This window comes from Gossypium arboreum, chromosome 2, assembly GCF_025698485.1.
Source record: "Gossypium arboreum isolate Shixiya-1 chromosome 2, ASM2569848v2, whole genome shotgun sequence".
In the NCBI taxonomy this organism is placed as follows: Eukaryota; Viridiplantae; Streptophyta; class Magnoliopsida; order Malvales; family Malvaceae; genus Gossypium; species Gossypium arboreum.
This window is the reverse complement of record NC_069071.1, coordinates 53,864,332-53,883,108: the sequence shown is the minus strand read 5'-3', so window position 1 is coordinate 53,883,108 and position 18,777 is coordinate 53,864,332.

Genomic DNA, 18,777 nt, shown 5'->3' with positions numbered 1-18,777 from the left:
TTGATAATGGATGTGAATATAGTTTGATTTTATTATGGTTTATGTGATAAGAAAATGGTATGATTTGATGCATATGAATGACTAAATGAAATGGTCAATTTTGTATGGGCTTAATGGTTAAATTAGGTATAAGTTTGGCATGAAGATGGATAAGAAATTGAGATGTTGGTAATGTATGATTGAATGAATTTGGCTTATGATTTTGGTATGTTTTAGTATAAATATTGAGCATGAAATAGATTGATGATTACATGACTTGAATGGTGTATGTTTTGAGATTGAAATTGGCTAAAAAAGTGATATATTAATGATTGAATGATGCTTGTAGGAAGGACTCAAATTGTGTGGCATTTTGGCCTTGTAAAAGGCCTATTTTGTGGCTACATGGGCAGGGACACGGGCATGTGTCTCTGCCGTGTTGCTCGAGGGCCATTTCAAAATGAGCCTGGGCATATCACACGGTCGTGCGCACATGGTGTGTGCCAGGCCATGTGTCCAAGTCAGTTTTGACCACGGGCGTGTCTTGTAGCCGTGTGGATAGGTCAGTATGTATGCCTTGTTTCGTCACAGCTTAGACACACGAGCATGTCTAATGCCGTGTGAGGCAAACAGCCTGTTCACACGGGCGTGTGACCTTTATAACTTAAAAAAATTATTAAGTTTCGGAAATTTTTTATTTATGTTTGGTTTAGTCCTAACCTCTTCCTAATGCATGTTTATGGTCTCATTGACCTAAGAAAGGGACTTAATGTTGATGTTTGACTATGACATGACGATGCGTGAATTTTAATTGTGAAATGATTGCAAAATGTTTCGATATGTCCGGTAATGCCTCTTAAACCTAGTCCGGCAATGGATACAGGTTAGAGGTGTTACATTTAGTTGGTATCAGAGCTATGGTTTAGTTGGTACTAGGATTATCATAGCGTATGTGAGTCTAGCTATACATGCCACATTTAACCTGCGATAGTGTGATATCTCCCGACTCTAATGAAAATTGTTTTGATGAGATAGATATGCTTTCCAACCAAGCTAATTCTGATAGTATAGTAGTAAATACTCAAATGATTGAGTGAAAATGTGTTGATTATGAGTTGAAACTCATAAAGGTATGGATCAAATTATATGACATGTCGTTTTTGATAAATGTAGTAATGATATGAGTATATGAGTTGTGATATGTAGCCTATGATTACTATATGAAATGTTTTGATTGTAAATTAGTAAATTAAGTTGGCATATGAACTATGTGATAAGTACAAAAGTGAGTAAAAGCAAATGTGAAATTGGAAATGAACTGACTATTTGTGATAGTATGTGTTAAGTGCATGTATTAGAGAGTTAAATTTGAGGCTTTACTACCTTCACCCCCTTATCCGTAAAATGTTGCAATGAAATATGTATGATTTGAGTTGAATAAGCCTATGAGTATCGAATTACAGAAGCCCGTGTTTGAAAGTGTAACACCCCTCACTCGTATCCGACGCTGGGACAAGGTTCGAGGCATTACCGGACTAAAACATAAGCATTTACGCGTAACTGGGCCATTAAATTTTGTTCAATTTTAAAACTTTTCAATTTCATGCAACTTGTCCCTTTTAAAGGCCTACGAGGCCCAAAACAGACATCAAAGGTGGTTCGGGACTAAACCAAGGACTTTAGAAAATTTTAGGATAACTTAGAAAAATTTCCTACTTTAGAGAGTCACACGCCCGTGTGGGTAGCCTGTGTGGGTAGCCCGTGTGGGTCCAAGCCATTTATCACTCTTAAATGCTTATTTGCTTATTCATCTAAGATATTATGCAACCTAGTAAACTTGGTCACTTGAAAACACATAAACATGATTATTCCATGGCTTTGTAATAACAACATGACACTTATCCAAAACTTCATACTTTCATATAACATTCCACACCAATTTCATATTCATTCATTAAGCTAACCCTATTTTTAAATTACCTAATCATACCATAGATTTGGCATACTTATTAACCATGATTCATTCATTTAGCAAATGTGCCATTCATTGTACATCTCATCCACAAACAAACACATCAAATATGAAACATTGCATGCATGTATAATTGATTAGGTTTACAACCCAAATGATTAATATGGACCATATCGCATGGCCATATACAAAATAAATCAAATATTTTCATAAGCCAACACATTTGACTAGACCAATATGACATATAACAAAAAGACCAAGTCTCTATACATGCCATGCTTGTAACTCCCCTTACCCGTATCCAAGGCCGAAACAGGGTACGATGCATTACCAAACTTAACCATACACATAGACGAAAACCGGGCCATAAAATTTCATTTAATTCAAAACATTTCGAACACATGCATAGACTCATATTTAAAGACATACAATGTGGCATAGATGAGCACTTACACATCCATAATTATGCAATAACATGTCATTCACTTTAAACATATTTGCTTACCATCCTGTATATAATATACATTCTTACACTAACTAGAACTAGACATGCTAAATCTTACTCTCATTTTATACCATCATAATGTAGTTACCAATTTGTCCATTAAACATCCATATTCAAGGCAACATTACTTGTGACATCCCTAAAGTGACCCTAGTCGGAAAGCGGTTTCAGGACCGCTAAACCGAGTCACTAAATCATTTGAGTATGATAGTTACTGTCTAAATATGTGAAAATGCATGTGTGAATTTTTAATTCTTTGATTTAGTTAATTTGAATGTAAATTGAAAGAAAAGGGACTCATGTGAAAGGATTCAATTATATGTGGCTAATTTTAAGAGGTTAATAAAGGAATGAAGTAAAATAAATGGAGTTGCATGTCAAATAATCCATTTGACAAGGATAGTGGCCGGCCATGACAAAATTATAGGCAAGGAAACATGTTTCCAACATGTTATGTTAGTGGGGTATGTAGAAAACAATAGAATAAAAGCTAGTAATAAAGAAAGGAAAAAGGAAAATGATGATAGCAAAAAAAGTGTGTGGATGCCTCCCCCATTTGCCGTGAAGTGAACAAAGAAAAAAAAAAAAAGTGTTCATCTTTGAACATGCTTGGCGAATTGAAGAAGAAAGCAAGAGAAGGTTTGGTCACCCTTGAGCTTGAATTAAGGTAAGTGAGTTCATGTTAGTTCTTGAAAGGTTAGCATACTTTAAGCTAGCTACTAAAATTTCCTACTTAGCCATGTCAAAATCTTGGTTGTGTGGTAATATTGGGTAATCGGCCATGGAAGAAATTGAGGAAAAGGATTGTTGTCTTTGTGTTGTAATGAGTATTTGTGGATGGGTGAAGTTTGAGTTAGTTAAGTGTTCATGTAGATGGTTTGGGTGATAGGAAAAAATCGGCTTGTGTGTGTATGGATAGTTGCTTAATGTGTGTATAGTCAAAGAAGAAATCCTTAAAGTGTCTAGTTAATTGATGTTAGGTAAATGGTGTGTGTAAATTATTTAAAATAAAATAATTGTATGAGTATTAAGGATGGTACATGAATTCGGCCTTAGAAGAAATTTTAGTATAATATGCTTGGATGTTAATAGGTTATTGCTTTAATGACCGGGTGTGTCAAGGATAATGCATGGACTAATTGATTAATATGTGTTAAGGAAGGTGAATAAATGTCTATTTGATAAGCTATATATATATTCGCTATGAAGGCTGAAGGTTAAGTCATAGAGATTTTGGTGATATTCATATTCGGTCATAAGGGTTATATGTGTAACTTGGCTATGTGGGTTACGAGTTATGGTAAATTGCTTATTTGATATGGGTATTCGCCATAAGCTAGCATGATGGGACTTTAATAAGATAAATTTGTTTGAATTAGCCCAAGAGCTTAGAGGATCGAAGTTGGACAAGGGGAAAGAAAAAGTAATTGAATAGCCGTTGAAGACATTCGACAACATCCGAGGTAAGTCATTAAGCATATATTTGGTATTGATTTAAATGATCATAATATATATGCAATTGTGTTTAATGAATTGATGTGTAAATGGAAATGTATGTGTACGGAATGATGCCATCGTTGAATGTATAAAGGTGGTAAATTGCATAAAGTATTGGCCTCGGCACTAAGTGTGCGGGTATAAATGGACACGGTGACAAGATTGGCACTAAGTGTGTGGGTATAAATGGACAGGGTGACAAGATTGGCACTACGTGTGCGGGTTTAAAATTGTACAGCACTAAGTGTGCGAATTTGATTATATAGCACTATGTGTGCGAGCTGATTTTATAGCACTAAGTGTGCGGATTCACTATATGCTCTTGCATTACAATTGGCACTGAGTGTGCGACATTATCGAGTTAATCCCGGACAGCGGATCGGGTAAGTACCTTGAGCTCATGACGAATAGGCAATATGTTCATGCTCGGGGTTGAGCTTGGTAAGCTTTAAATCTATGTGATGATTGCAATTGTGTGATTGTGGTGAAAATGAGTTAGTGTGTGAAAATGCCTCAAATATCTTATCGTGTAGAATATGAAATGTGGATGTATGACTTGGTATGAGATTGAACCGAAAGGTCCGAGGAATTATGGTATAGTTTCGGTATGGATGAGTACCTAGCCTCGTTTATTGTTTCATGTTGTGATAACTTTATTAATGGATGGTGGTTGAATGCTTATGACTTCTGAGTTATAAACTCACTCGGTGTTTTCTTGTCACCCCTTTTAGGTCTCTTGGACTCGTATTGTTTGCGTGCTCGAACCGTCATTGAAGTCATCACACCGGCTGGAAATCTTTTGGTATTGTCTTCGTAGTTGAACTAGGAGAACATTTGGCATGTATAGGCTATTATGTTTTGTTGAATTATGGGTTGTAAACTTTAAGCCATGTGAAAATGGCCTATGTGGTCGTTGAGTGGGATGCTAGAACCTATAGCCACGAGTCTTAGAAACTTTAATTTTGATAAGGTGGCCATAATTTGTGTCATGTATGATGGATGATTAGTAAGGTCAAGGAAAGATTCATGAAATTGGCATAGTCTACTGCAGTAACTGTTGCGGAAAGCAGCAGTGTTATGAGATTGAAAAATCACTAAAAATAGTAGAAGTAGAATTAAATAGTGAATAAATTATGAAATTGAACCATGATGAATCTATTTTCGTATGGACGAAACGAAACGACCATATGAGCAGTATACTGAGAGATATTAAAGTTCTCGTGAGACAGGGCCAGAACGGTTTCTGGATCCCCTGTCTCGACTTTGAAAATTTACTATAAATTATCCAGAAAGAATTAGAAGTCATACCTTATATTTACAGATTCCATTTTGAGTCTAGTTTCATTAGAAACAAACGACACCAGTATTAAAGCCTTGTACAGAGAGATATTCAAGTTGTAACGCACGAAGGTCAGTGTAGTCGACCCCTGTAACATGGGTGACTTTAACTAATAAACTGTACCAATTGGCCTGACCAAAAATTCTAGAAATAAATCCATGGATGGATATATGAGTATAGTTTCAGGGAAAATTTACGGAATTGGTTTTCGAGTTCTGGAACTCGAGATATGATTTTTAAGGTAACAGTGACGCAGTTAGCTAGCCTGCCTGAAACAAAAATTTCATAATTTCCAAGAGGGAAATAAGGGAAGTAAGCCCGGTAACACCTCGTGGTCGAATCCGGTGACGGTCACGGGTTTGGGGTGTTACATTTAATTGGTATCAGAGCTATTGTTTAGTCGGTTCTAGGACTACCATAGCGCGTGTGAGTCTAGCTATACATGCCAAATTGTTAGTGCTTAATAATGTGATGACTTCTGACGGTTGAAATTTTTGTTTTGATTAGCAATGGAACCCGGGGTAGAGAGACCCTTGGCGGATGACGTTGAAAGTGTAGCGGCTACTCCGCAAGAAGGGACACCGCCTGTTGAGCCTCGATCATCCGCGAATAATCAAAATGAAGGGCGAAACAAGCCTTCTTCACCATGATGAATGAGTGGGTCACGCAATATGCCCGAACCAATCCGGCTGTCCAACCATTCCCGAATTTAAATACTCCACCCAAGAGCCCGAATGCCTCCAGTTACTAATCTGTGAGGCTGAGTAAACCACCGTGGACTTGATTAGGAAGCGTGGGGCGAGGAGTTCAAGGCCATAGTTACCGATGATGCCGAAAAGGCCGAAGTTCGCTCGATAACACCATTAGAGTGTTAGATGAACTGTCATGCACACCGATGAATGTCTTAAGTGTGCTATATCCTTGTTATGAGACTCACTTACTATTGGTGGAGGACTTTAATTTCCATAGTCCCAAATGAACGAGTTACTTGGGATTTCTTTCAATCCAATTTCGAAAGAAATACATTAGTCAACGGTTCATCGATCGAAGCGTAAGGAATTCTTGGAACTCAAGCAAGGCCGGATGATCAGATCTGAATACTGAACATGAGTTCGTAAGACTTAGTCGGTATGCTCTGGAGTGTGTGGCTGATGAGGTTGCGATGTGCAAAAGATTTGAAGAAGGATTGAATGAAGAGTTAAAGTTACTAGTGGGAATTTTGGAGATAAAGGAGTTCGTGACACTAGTCGAACGAGCTCGCAAGGCGGAAGAACTTGGGAAGGAGAAGAAGAAGGCTGAATTTGAAGCAAGAGATTACCGTAAAAGATCGACGAGTAAAGCTCCGTTCTCGGCTGTAAAGAGGTTCGAGAGGACACCAATGAAGTCGAGGACGATCATGGAATTTCCATTAGAGCCCGACCATTGACGGACTCGAGCTACTTCGGTAGCTAGTGTGGGCAATAATTGTCAAGAGAGACCTGAATGCCGCCAATGTGGAAGACGACACCTAGGTGAATGTTGGGGTAAGTCTGTTAATAGGGCTCATTATGGATGCGGTTCAAGGACCACTTCATTAGAGATTGCACGAGCTAGATGAGAGGAATAAGACGCAAGGTGCAAGACCTAGTGGAACGACGGTGGAGGTAGGCCCCGAGAATCTCTGGAGGTAGGGGTGGTAATCAGAGAGGAGCCTGTTTTCCGGCCGATCTGATGCTTCTACCATTTAATGAATTCGATGTTATTCTTGGTATGGATTGGCTGACCGTACATGATGCAAAGGTGGATCGCAAAAGGAAAACCATTGATTTGAGGAGTGCAAATAATGAGGTAGTCCGAGTCGAGTCTCTCGATTTAAAAGGAGCGCCAATGATAATATCTTCTATGACCGCTCGGAGGTATGTGAAAAAGGGTGTGAAACATACCTTGCGTATGTGTTTGAAAGTAAAGAGACGGAAAGGAAACTCGAATCGATACCGATGGTTTGTGAGTATTCGATGTTTTTCCCGAGGAGTTACCGGATTGCCACCGGTTCGAGAAGTGGAATTCGCATCGGTTGTACCGGTACTACGCCGATTTCAATAGCCCCGTGTCGTATGGCATTAATGTAATTAAAGGAATTGAAGGTTCAATTGCAAGAATTGACGGATAGAGGTTTCGCCGACCGAGTTTTTCTCCATGGGGCGCTTGTATTGTTTGTGAAAAAGAAGGACGGAACCATGAGGTTGTGCATCGACTATCGTCAACTCAATAAAGTGACGATAAAGAATAAATATCCATTGCCACGAATTGACGATTTGTTTGATCAATTAAAGGGAGCCTCGGTGTTTTCAAAGATAGATTTAAGGTCGGGTACTATCGGTTGAGGGTCCGAGAATCGACATACCCAAAACCACTTTTAGAACGAGGTACGGTCACTACGAATTCTTGGTGATGCCGTTTGGGCTTACTAATGCCCTACGGATTTATGGATTTAATGAATAGAATTTTCAGGCCATACATGGATCGGTTCGTAGTTGTATTTATCGATGACATTTTGGTCTATTCGAGAGATGAAACCGAACATGCTGAGCACCAGAGGCTAATGTTGCAAATTTTACGAGATAAGCGATTATACGCAAAGTTCAAGAATGTGAATTTTGGTTGAAAGAGGTTAGCTTTTTGGGCACGTGGTGTCTGCAGACGGTGTCGGGGTGGACCCGAACAAAATTTCGCCATAATCGATTGGAAACCTCCAAGGAATGTTACCGAGGTTAGGAGCTTTTGGGGCTTGCGGATACTATCGACGATTTGTGAAAGGTTTTTCGATGATAGTTGCACCGATGACAAAACTACTTCAAAAGATGTTAAGTTCGAGTGGTCGAACGCTGTCAAGAAAGTTTCGATCGACTAAAACTGCTTAACCGAGGCCCCAGACTAGTACAACCGAGTCCCAGAAAGAGTTTGTCATATCAATGACGCATCCTTGCTTGGGTTAGGTTGTGTGTTGATGCAAGAAGGTTGAGTTGTGGCTTACGCGTCGAGACAACTAAAGCCGCATGAGAGAAACTATCGACCCATGACCTTGAACTAGCAGCCATAGTGTTCGCCTTGAAGATATGGCGGCATTACTTGTTTGGAGAAAGGTGTCACATTTATTCGGACCACAAGAGTCTAAAATATTTGATGACTCGTAGAGATTTAAACCAGGGCAAAGACGTTGGCTTGAGTTGTTGAAAGACTATGAACTCATCATTGATTATCACCGGAAAGGCCAACGTGGTGGCCGATGCTTTAAGTCGCAAGGCACTGCTTGCTTTGAGAGCGATGGATGCTCATCTATCCGTTTCACCCGATGAGGTGCTAGTAGTCGAATTAGAGACCAAACCGATGGTCAATCCGAACGGATAATTCAAATACTCGAGGATATGTTGAGATGTTGCATCCTTGAGTTTAGTGGTTCATGGGAACAGAATTACCTTTGATTGAATTCACTTACAACAATAGTTTTCAATCAAGTATTAAGATGGCGCCTCACGAGGCTTTATACGATCGTAAATGCCGCACCCCATTATTCGGACTAAACTTAGTGAAAGTAAAGTCTTGGGTTGATTTGATTAAGGATGCCGAGCGAAAGTTCGAGTAATTCGTGAAGGTTTGAAAGTCGCTTCGGATCGCCAAAAGTCGTATGCGGATTTGAAAAGAAAAGACATAGAATATCGGTTGGAGACAAGGTATTTCTCAAAGTCTCACCGGAAGAAGGTGCTTAGATTTGGCCGTAAGGGCAAATTGAGTCCGAGATTCATCGGTCCGTATGAAGTATCTCGAACGAGTTGGGCCATGAGCGCATCGATTAATTTTACCCCGAGCTCGAAAAGATTTACAACGCTTTCCATGTCTCGATGCTTGACGATATAGATCCGAATTCGTCGCACGTAATCACTCCATCCGAGATTGAGATTCAACCTAATTTGAGTTATGAAGAAGAGCCGGTTAGCATTCGATGCGTGAAGTAAAAGGGTTGAAATAAGAAAATCCCATTAGTGAAGGTGGTGTGGCATAAACACGGAATTGAAGAAGCCACTTGGGAACCCGAGAACTCTATGAAAGAGCGATACCCAAACCTATTTACGGTAAGATTTTCGGGACGAAAATTTCTTAAGTGGGGAGAGTTGTGACATCCCTAAAGTGACCCTAGTCGGAAAGCGGTTTGGGACCGCTAAATCGAATCACTAAATCATTTGAGTATGATAGTTACTTGTCTAAATATGTGAAAATGCATGTGTGAATTTTTAATTCTTTGATTTAGTTAATTTGAATGTGAATTGAAAGAAAAGGGACTCATGTGAAAGGATTCAATTATATGTGGCTAATTTTAAGAGGTTAATAAAGGAATGAAGTAAAATAAATGGAGTTGCATGTCAAATAATCCATTTGACAAGGATAGTGGCCGCCATGACAAAATTATGGGCAAGGAAACATGTTTCCAACATGTTATGTTAGTGGGGCATGTAGAAAACAATAGAATAAAAGCTAGTAATAAAGAAAGGAAAAAAGGAAAATGATGATAGCAAAAAAAGTGTGTGGATGCCTCCCCCATTTGCCGTGAAGTGAACAAAGAAAAAGAAAAAAAAGTGTTCATCTTTGAACATGCTTGGCGAATTGAAGAAGAAAGCAAGAGAAGGTTTGGTCACCCTTGAGCTTGAATTAAGGTAAGTGAGTTCATGTTAGTTCTTGAAAGGTTAGCATACTTTAAGCTAGCTACTAAAATTTCCTACTTAGCCATGTCAAAATCTTGGTTGTGTGGTAATATTGGGTAATCGGCCATGGAAGAAATTGAGGAAAAGGATTGTTGTCTTTGTGTTGTAATGAGTATTTGTGGATGGGTGAAGTTTGAGTTAGTTAAGTGTTCATGTAGATTTTGGGTGATAGGAAAAAATCGGCTTGTGTGTGTATGGATAGTTGCCGAATGTGTGTATAGTCAAAGAAGAAATCCTTAAAGTGTCTAGTTAATTGATGTTAGGTAAATGGTGTGTGTAAATTATTTAAAATAAAATAATTGTATGAGTATTAAGGATGGTACATGAATTGACGTTAGAAGAAATTTTAGTATAATATGCTTGGATGTTAATAGGTTATTGCTTTAATGACCGGTGTGTCAAGGGATAATGCATGGACTAATTGATTAATATGTGTTAAGGAAGGTGAATAAATGTCTATTTGATAAGCTATATATATATTCGGCTATGAAGGCTGAAGGTTAAGTCATAGAGATTTTGGTGATATTCATATTCGGTCATAAGGGTTATATGTGTAACTTGGCTATGTGGGTTACGAGTTAAGGTAAATTGCTTATTTGATATGGGTATTCGCCATAAGCTAGCATGATGGGACTTTAATAAGATAAATTTGATTGAATTAGCCCAAGAGCTTAGAGGATCAAGTTGGACAAGGGAAAGAAAAGTAATTGAATAGCCGTTGAAGACATTCGACAACATCCGAGGTAAGTCATTAAGCATATATTTGGTATTGATTTAAATGATCATAATATATATGCAATTGTGTTTAATGAATTGATGTGTAAATGGAAATGTATGTGTATGGAATGATGCCATCGTTGAATGTATAAAGGTGGTAAATTGCATAAAGTATTGGTCTCGGCACTAAGTGTGCGGGTATAAATGGACACGGTGACAAGATTGGCACTAAGTGTGGGTATAAATGGACACGGTGACAAGATTGGCACTACGTGTGCGGGTTTAAAATTGTACAGCACTAAGTGTGCGAATTTGATTATATAGCACTATGTGTGCGAGCTGATTTTATAGCACTAAGTGTGCGGATTCACTATATGCTCTTGCATTACAATTGGCACTGAGTGTGCGACATTATCGAGTTAATCCCGGACAGCGGATCGGGTAAGTACCTTGAGCTCATGACGAATAGGCAATATGTTCATGCTCTGGGTTGAGCTTGGTAAGCTTTAAATCTATGTGATGATTGCAATTGTGTGATTGTGGTGAAAATGAGTTAGTGTGTGAAAATGCCTCAAATATCTTATCGTGTAGAATATGAAATGTGGATGTATGACTTGGTATGAGATTGAACCGAAAGGTCCGAGGAATTATGGTATAGTTTCGTATGGATGAGTACCTAGCCTCGTTTATTGTTTCATGTTGTGATAACTTTATTAATGGATGGTGGTTGAATGCTTATGACTTACTGAGTTATAAACTCACTCGGTGTTTTCTTGTCACCCCTTTTAGGTCTTGGACTCGTATTGTTTGCGTGCTCGGAACCGTCATTGAAGTCATCACACCGGCTGGAAATCTTTTGGTATTGTCTTCGTAGTTGAACTAGGAGAACATTTGGCATGTATAGGCTATTATGTTTTGTTGAATTATGGGTTGTAAACTTTAAGCCATGTGAAAATGGCCTATGTGGTCGTTGAGTGGGATGCTAGAACCTATAGCCACGAGTCTTAGAAACTTTAATTTTGATAAGGTGGCCATAATTTGTGTCATGTATGATGGATGATTAGTAAGGTCAAGGAAAGATTCATGAAATTGGCATAGTCTACTGCAGTAACTGTTGCGGACAGCAGCAGTGAGATGAGATTGAAAAATCACTAAAAATAGTAGAAGTAGAATTAAATAGTGAGTAAATTATGAAATTGAACCTTGATAAATCTATTTTCATATGGATGAAACGACACGACCATATGAGCAGTATACTGAGAGATATTAAAGTTCTCGTGAGACAGGGCCAGAACGGTTTCTGGATCCCCTGTCTCAACTTTGAAAATTTACTATAAATTATCCAGAAAGAATTATAAGTCATGCCTTATATGTGCAGATTCCATTTTGAGTCTAGTTTCATTAGAAACAAACGAAACCAGTATTAAAGCCCTGTACAGAGAGATATTCAAGTTGTAACGCGCGAAGGTCAGTGTAGTCGACCCCTGTAACATGGGTGACTTTAACTAATAAACTGTACCAATTGGCCCGACCAAAAATTCTAGAAATAAATCCATGGATGGATATATGAGTATAGTTTCATAGAAAATTTACAGAATTGGTTTTCGAGTTCTGGAACTCGAGATATGATTTTTAAGGTAACAGTGACGCAGTTAGCTAGCCTGCCTGAAACAAAAATTTCATAATTTCCAAGAGGGAAATAAGGGAAGTAAGCCCGGTAACACCTCGTGGTCGAATCCGGTGACGGTCACGGGTTTGGGGTGTTACATTACTCATTTCCATTTAATTCATGATCCACTAGCCTGCATTTAACTTACCTGATGTATGACCAATCATGCATAACAAATAAAGCTAACTATATCATCACATCAAAACATAGGACATGGCATGATTAATTAAACTTACAAACCATAATGGATAAAGACCACATCTCATGATCATATACAATGACTCAATGCAGACTGATACATATGGTCAAAGTCATAATAATAATACATATCACAAACCAACTTCCTATACATGCCACTCACTTGATATTTCTAATATTTGAATTAATTCTCCCAAAAATGATAGCTTGATAGTGTGATTTTGCCTCCGACGATCTCCAACCCCGAGCAGACCTGCCAAAATTGAAGAAGTAGAGAGGAGGGGCAAGCTTTACGCTTAGTAAGTCCATATGAAGTTAATAAGCAATTACCCACATTTTTTTAAAAGTGAAACACCATAATCGTACAATTTACTCTTGTTCAGGTTAAGCTGTTTTACCAAGTTATAGTTACTAATTCATTTATATCTGGAGCTATGAGACTCCAAATTACTTGAAATTAGACCCATATACATTTCTCCCATAAAATTTTCAGAATTTTTGGTTTAGCCAATTAGTACAGTTTATTCATTAAAGTTTCCCCTGTTTTGCTATCAATAGCTCTGACCTCTCTTCACTAAAAATTATTTTTCTCATAGTACAGAATTATGATAATGCTCTCATCTATCTTTCTAGAGAATAGACTCATTAACGATTTTAATAATATAAATTACAACCCATAATTATTTTTATATAATTTTAATGATTTTCTCAAATCGGAATAGGGGATCACGAAGTCATTCAGAGTCTATCTCACAAAAATTTAAATATCTCATAATAGAAATTTCGATTGCATATACCGTTTCTTCTATGTGAAACTAGACTAATTAGGCTTTAAATTCATATTTTATGCAACCCCTAATTCAATTTCACAATTTATGGTGAATTTACAAATTTGTACCACTGCAGTAACCCAAAACTGCCAAGGCTAAATTTACTCATTCATTACTATTATTCACCAAATCCATACAAGATCATTTCATTCATAATGGTAAGAACACATAATTATGCTTCATAAGCATAAATCCATAATCTCAATGTCATCAAGTATCAAGAACTTATTCCAAATCATGTCATTTTCATAATATTCACCAAATACTATATACCTCATAGATGACATGTCAAGGCATCACACATAAGTTTAGTGTACATACCTGTACAACTTGTAACATAACTAAAAAACATACTCACCAATGGCTTATCTCATTGGGATCGTCAATGAATACTTCGTCAAATTACCCGTTGAACACTTGAAATATAATCGGATACATGGAATGCATGCACATAAGTGCCATGCCTATAGCTAGACAAACTCAATAGCCTATGGAATATATGTGTAGCCAATCTATCATGTAACCCACCCATAAGTGAACTCGGACTCAACTCAACGAGCTCGGGTGTGTGCATCCATAAGTGAACTCGGACTCAACTCAATGAGTTCGAATGCCTAGTTACATCTCACGAACTCAGACTCAACTCAACGAGTTCAGAACTCAAATATCCTAGTGACATGTCACTTGTACCCTAATCTATTCCTAAGGTTCAAACGGGATTTTCCTCGATCACACATCTTTTTCGTCTTCTACGGAATGTTAGAACCGATACTTGGTAGCATTTCATATTTATCAAGTGATTCACATAATTTTGCATATTACTCAACAATAACCACAAAACATAATATTTGATAATAATAATCATCATATCATATAAATAACATTAAATTACTTAAAATGACAATTATGTTACCAACATTTACACATGAACTTACCTCATATGCGGAAATGGCCATTTTTACTATTTTGTCCACAACTTGATATTTTCTGATTTTAGCCCGAATTTCGATTTTTCCTTGCTTTATCATTTCAAATATAGCCTAATTAGGACTCACATTATTCAAATTAACCCAAAATAATATTTTGGCAAAATTACAATTTTGCCCCTAGACTCATAAATTAAACTTCATCCTATTTTCTTATGTTTTATGACATGCTGATAATTTTTTCCTTCTATAGCAACATCAAATTTTCACTCTAACATGTACTTATGAACATTAGGTATTTTTACCGATTATGTCGTTTAACTCGTTTTCACGTAAAATCGCTTAGTAAAAGTTGTTTAACACAATTTCAAGTTTCATATTCTACTATAAAACATCAAAATAAACACATTTCACCTATGGGTATTTTTCCAAATATAAATCCTAGGTTAAATTATTGCTAGAATAAGCTTAACCAAGTTACCGGGATTTCAAAAATGTAAAGAACTAAAAACGAGGCTAGTGAGCACTTACAATCGAGCTTGGGAGTTTGAACAAACCTTAACCATGGCTGCTACTGGTAGAAACGGTTTAATGAAGAAGATGATAGCTAATTTGGCTTATTTCCCTTTTTAATTCTTTTAATTATTAGTTTACCAAAATACCCCTAACTTAAAAATATTTTATTACACCCATTTCATGTCTATTTTTGTCCAAAAATTAACTAATGGTCTAATTATCATTTAAAGACTCTCAATTTAAAATGTCATAACAATTGGACACCTCTAGTATGTAGAACTCAACTTTTGCACTTTTTACGATTTAGTCATTTTAACTAAATTAAGTGTCCGAACGTCAAAATCTTCAAACGAAATTTTTATGAAATCATTCTGTGAAATCGTAGACCATAAAAATATAATGAAAAATAAAATTCTCATCATCAGATTTGTGGTCTCGAAACCACTGTTCCGACTAGGCCTAAAATCAGGGTGTTACAATGCTCAAAATATTAAGACTAACTATACCTCAAATGTCTAGTTGATAGTGTGATCGAGCCTTCGACGTCCTTCGATCCCCAAGTTGGCTTGGCCATACTATAAGAAAATAAGAAAGAGATGGGAGTAAGCATAAAGCTTAATAAGTTCACATGCAAATAAATAGCAACATGATCATAGATATATGTAACACCCCGTACCCGAGACCGTTGCCGGAGTCGAATACGAGGTATTTACAGACTTATTTCATTGATTCTCACAGTCCATTTTAAAAATTTCCAGACAAGCTGGCTAACTGCGTCACTGTTACCTTAAAAATCATATCTTGAGTTCCAAAACTCGAAAACCAGTTTCAAAAATTTTACCTAAAACTAGACTCATATATCCATCTACAAATTCTTTTCTAGAATTTTTGGTCAATCCAATTAGTACAGTTTATTAGTTAAAGTCTCCCCTGTGTCAGGGTTTGACTGCTCTGACCTTCATGCGTTACGACTTATATATCATCCAGTACAGGGCTTTATTACTTATTCCGTTTGTTTCTAACGAAACTAGACTCAAAAATGAATCTATACATATATGGCATGACCTCTAATTATCTCTGGTTAATTTATAGTGAATTTCCAAAATCAGATCAGGGGATCCAGAAATAGCTCTGGCCCTGTTCCACGAAAACTTAAATATCTCTTAAAATACGACTCATATGTTCGTTTCGTTTCTTCCATATGAAATTAGTTTCATAAAGGTTCAATTAAATAATTTATTCACTATTTAATTCCATTCCTACTATTTTTAGTGATTTTTCAAATCCACACCACTGCTGCTGTCAGCATCCGTTTTTAAGGTAAACTTTATCTATTTCATGGTTTTTCCATGAATCAACTAGAATTTGTCATACAAAGCACCAAAATGATCATGATTAACCATTCCAATGGCTAATCGTTACTAAACATTTCCATACCTCTCAATGAACAACATACAAAACGATTATAATGCTATGCTCAAAGAGTATATAAGCCATTTTCGCATGGCTATCCAAATTTATACAAAACCAAGGGTACATGACCAACAACAAAAAGGGTAGTCCTATACATGCCATTTTCAGAGTTCAACCAAAAGTGCACCAAAAGGGCTTTGATAGTGTGGACAACTTCGACTTCAACAATCCCGAGTCCGATAGCTGACGAACCAAAATCTATAAAACAGAGATTCAAAGAACGGAGTAAGCATTTAATGCTTAGTAAGTTTTGAGCAATGAAATTAGACACAACTGATGTATAGCATTCATATAACTAAACGGATAATTTCATATACACATATTCTCAAAAATCAGTCCTACTTCACATTTCCAACCCTTATATCCACACATAAGGGATCAACTTAACCAAAGGCCGGAAGCTCATTAATTGACTGAGCGAATAATATTTAAAAGGAATCAACTACCCCAATGCATATACGAAACGTACCTCATCGTTGGGATTTTACGAGCGTATTAATTGAAATTATTACAGCAAGATCGCTCATTCCCAAACCCAAGTATCTTCGGGATTTAGCCGGATATAATCACTCGCACAAGGCCTTCGGGTCTTAGCCCGGATATGGTTACTAGCATAAATGCCTTCGGTACTTAGCCCGGATATAGTCGCTAGCACAAATGCCTTCGGGTCTTAGCCCGGATATAGCAACTCGCACAAATGCCTTCGGATCTTAGTCCGGATATGGTCACTAGCATAAATGCCTTCGAGACTTAGCCCAGATATAATTGCTAGCACAAATGCCTTCGGGTCTTAGCCCGGATATAGCAACTCGCACAAATGCCTTCGGATCTTAGTCTGGATATAGTCACTAGCATAAAAGCCTTCGGGACTTAGCCCGGATATCATTCGAATAACCATGCACATATATCAATAATCATGACACATCCATATTTCATTTTCATTCCAAAAAGCTCAAACACAAGGCACTTATCACACTTACTAATTTTGGCTCAATAGCCACATACAAAGAGCACGATTTTGATTTGCTTTATGACATAATCTCTATGCACATACGGCTACCCATCATACGTATAGACTAATTAATTCAACATATAATTCAAGTAGAATCATTATATCACCGTATTTTTGTTTTGACTATACGTCTTGACTTAATCAAATCGTAAACTAAGTTTCATTACTCGAAAACTTACCTCGGATGTTGTCGAACGATTTCGGAGGCTATTCGATCACTTTTTCCTTTCCCTTGTCCAACTTTGGTCCTCTAAGCTCTTGAGCTAATTCAAGCAAATTTAACTTATTAAGGTCTGATTATGCTAGCTTATGGCCGAATATGACAAGGAGTTGATAGGTCATATGGCCACCTTTAGCTCAAATACAAAGCGGTCATACGCATTTTTAATCACATTGAGCAATTTAATACAATTAATCTAACATTTCCTCATGTGCACCTTCATGACCGAATACACACATCATTAACCTAATATCAATTAACTAAGCACTTTAACAAATTCTCCTTGAGCCGATTATCTAAGTCAAGATAAAAGCATCAATATGCTTGCCCTAACCGAATACATGCAACACCAATCTATCTCATGTGGCGAATATGCATGTCTATGTTGAGGCCAATTATATGCTTAATACTTCCTACAAATATGGTTACTTGTATTAACTACATATCATTTTGTTTCAAGTTCAAAACTCGGCTAATACACATATGTACACTAGTAATCAAATACTAATATTTTCACTTCACCTTACTACCATTTCTCATGCAAATAACATGAACAACAACCATATTTCCTACTATGGCCGAATGCATCAAGACACCATACCATTTCAATTTTGGTCATGGGTTAAACAAAGAACCTAATGTCTATCTCAAAAAAAAATGCTAAAAAGAAAATCCAAGAGGCATCAATCCACCTTAGCCGAAACTTAACTCATCTTCATGCATCATCACCAACATCAAACACCACCCAAGAAGACAACACCCATGGCCGAATACCATCTCCATCACATAGCAAAGATTTAAACCATGGGCTAGGTAGAGCTCAAGCTAACAACTAAAACATGCATGCATCTCATGGAACATCATCAAACAGACCTTAATCTAGATACAAGTATGGCCGAACCTCCTCATCCTTTTCTTCCCCTTCTTCCTTTGATTTTTCAGTCATGAAGAAACAAATGAGAACCTTTTCTTTTTTTTTTTTCATCATCCTACTAACCATAATTATTTTATCATTTCTAACATAAACCATTAACACAACATGTTTATGACATGTTTTACCCATCACACTTTTTCCACCCTTATTGTCATGGCCGGCCACTACTAATTAAATGGGGGAAATTGACATGCAATTCCACCCCTTTGATTACATGCACTAATAGATCTTTATAGATTAACCTATCACATTTC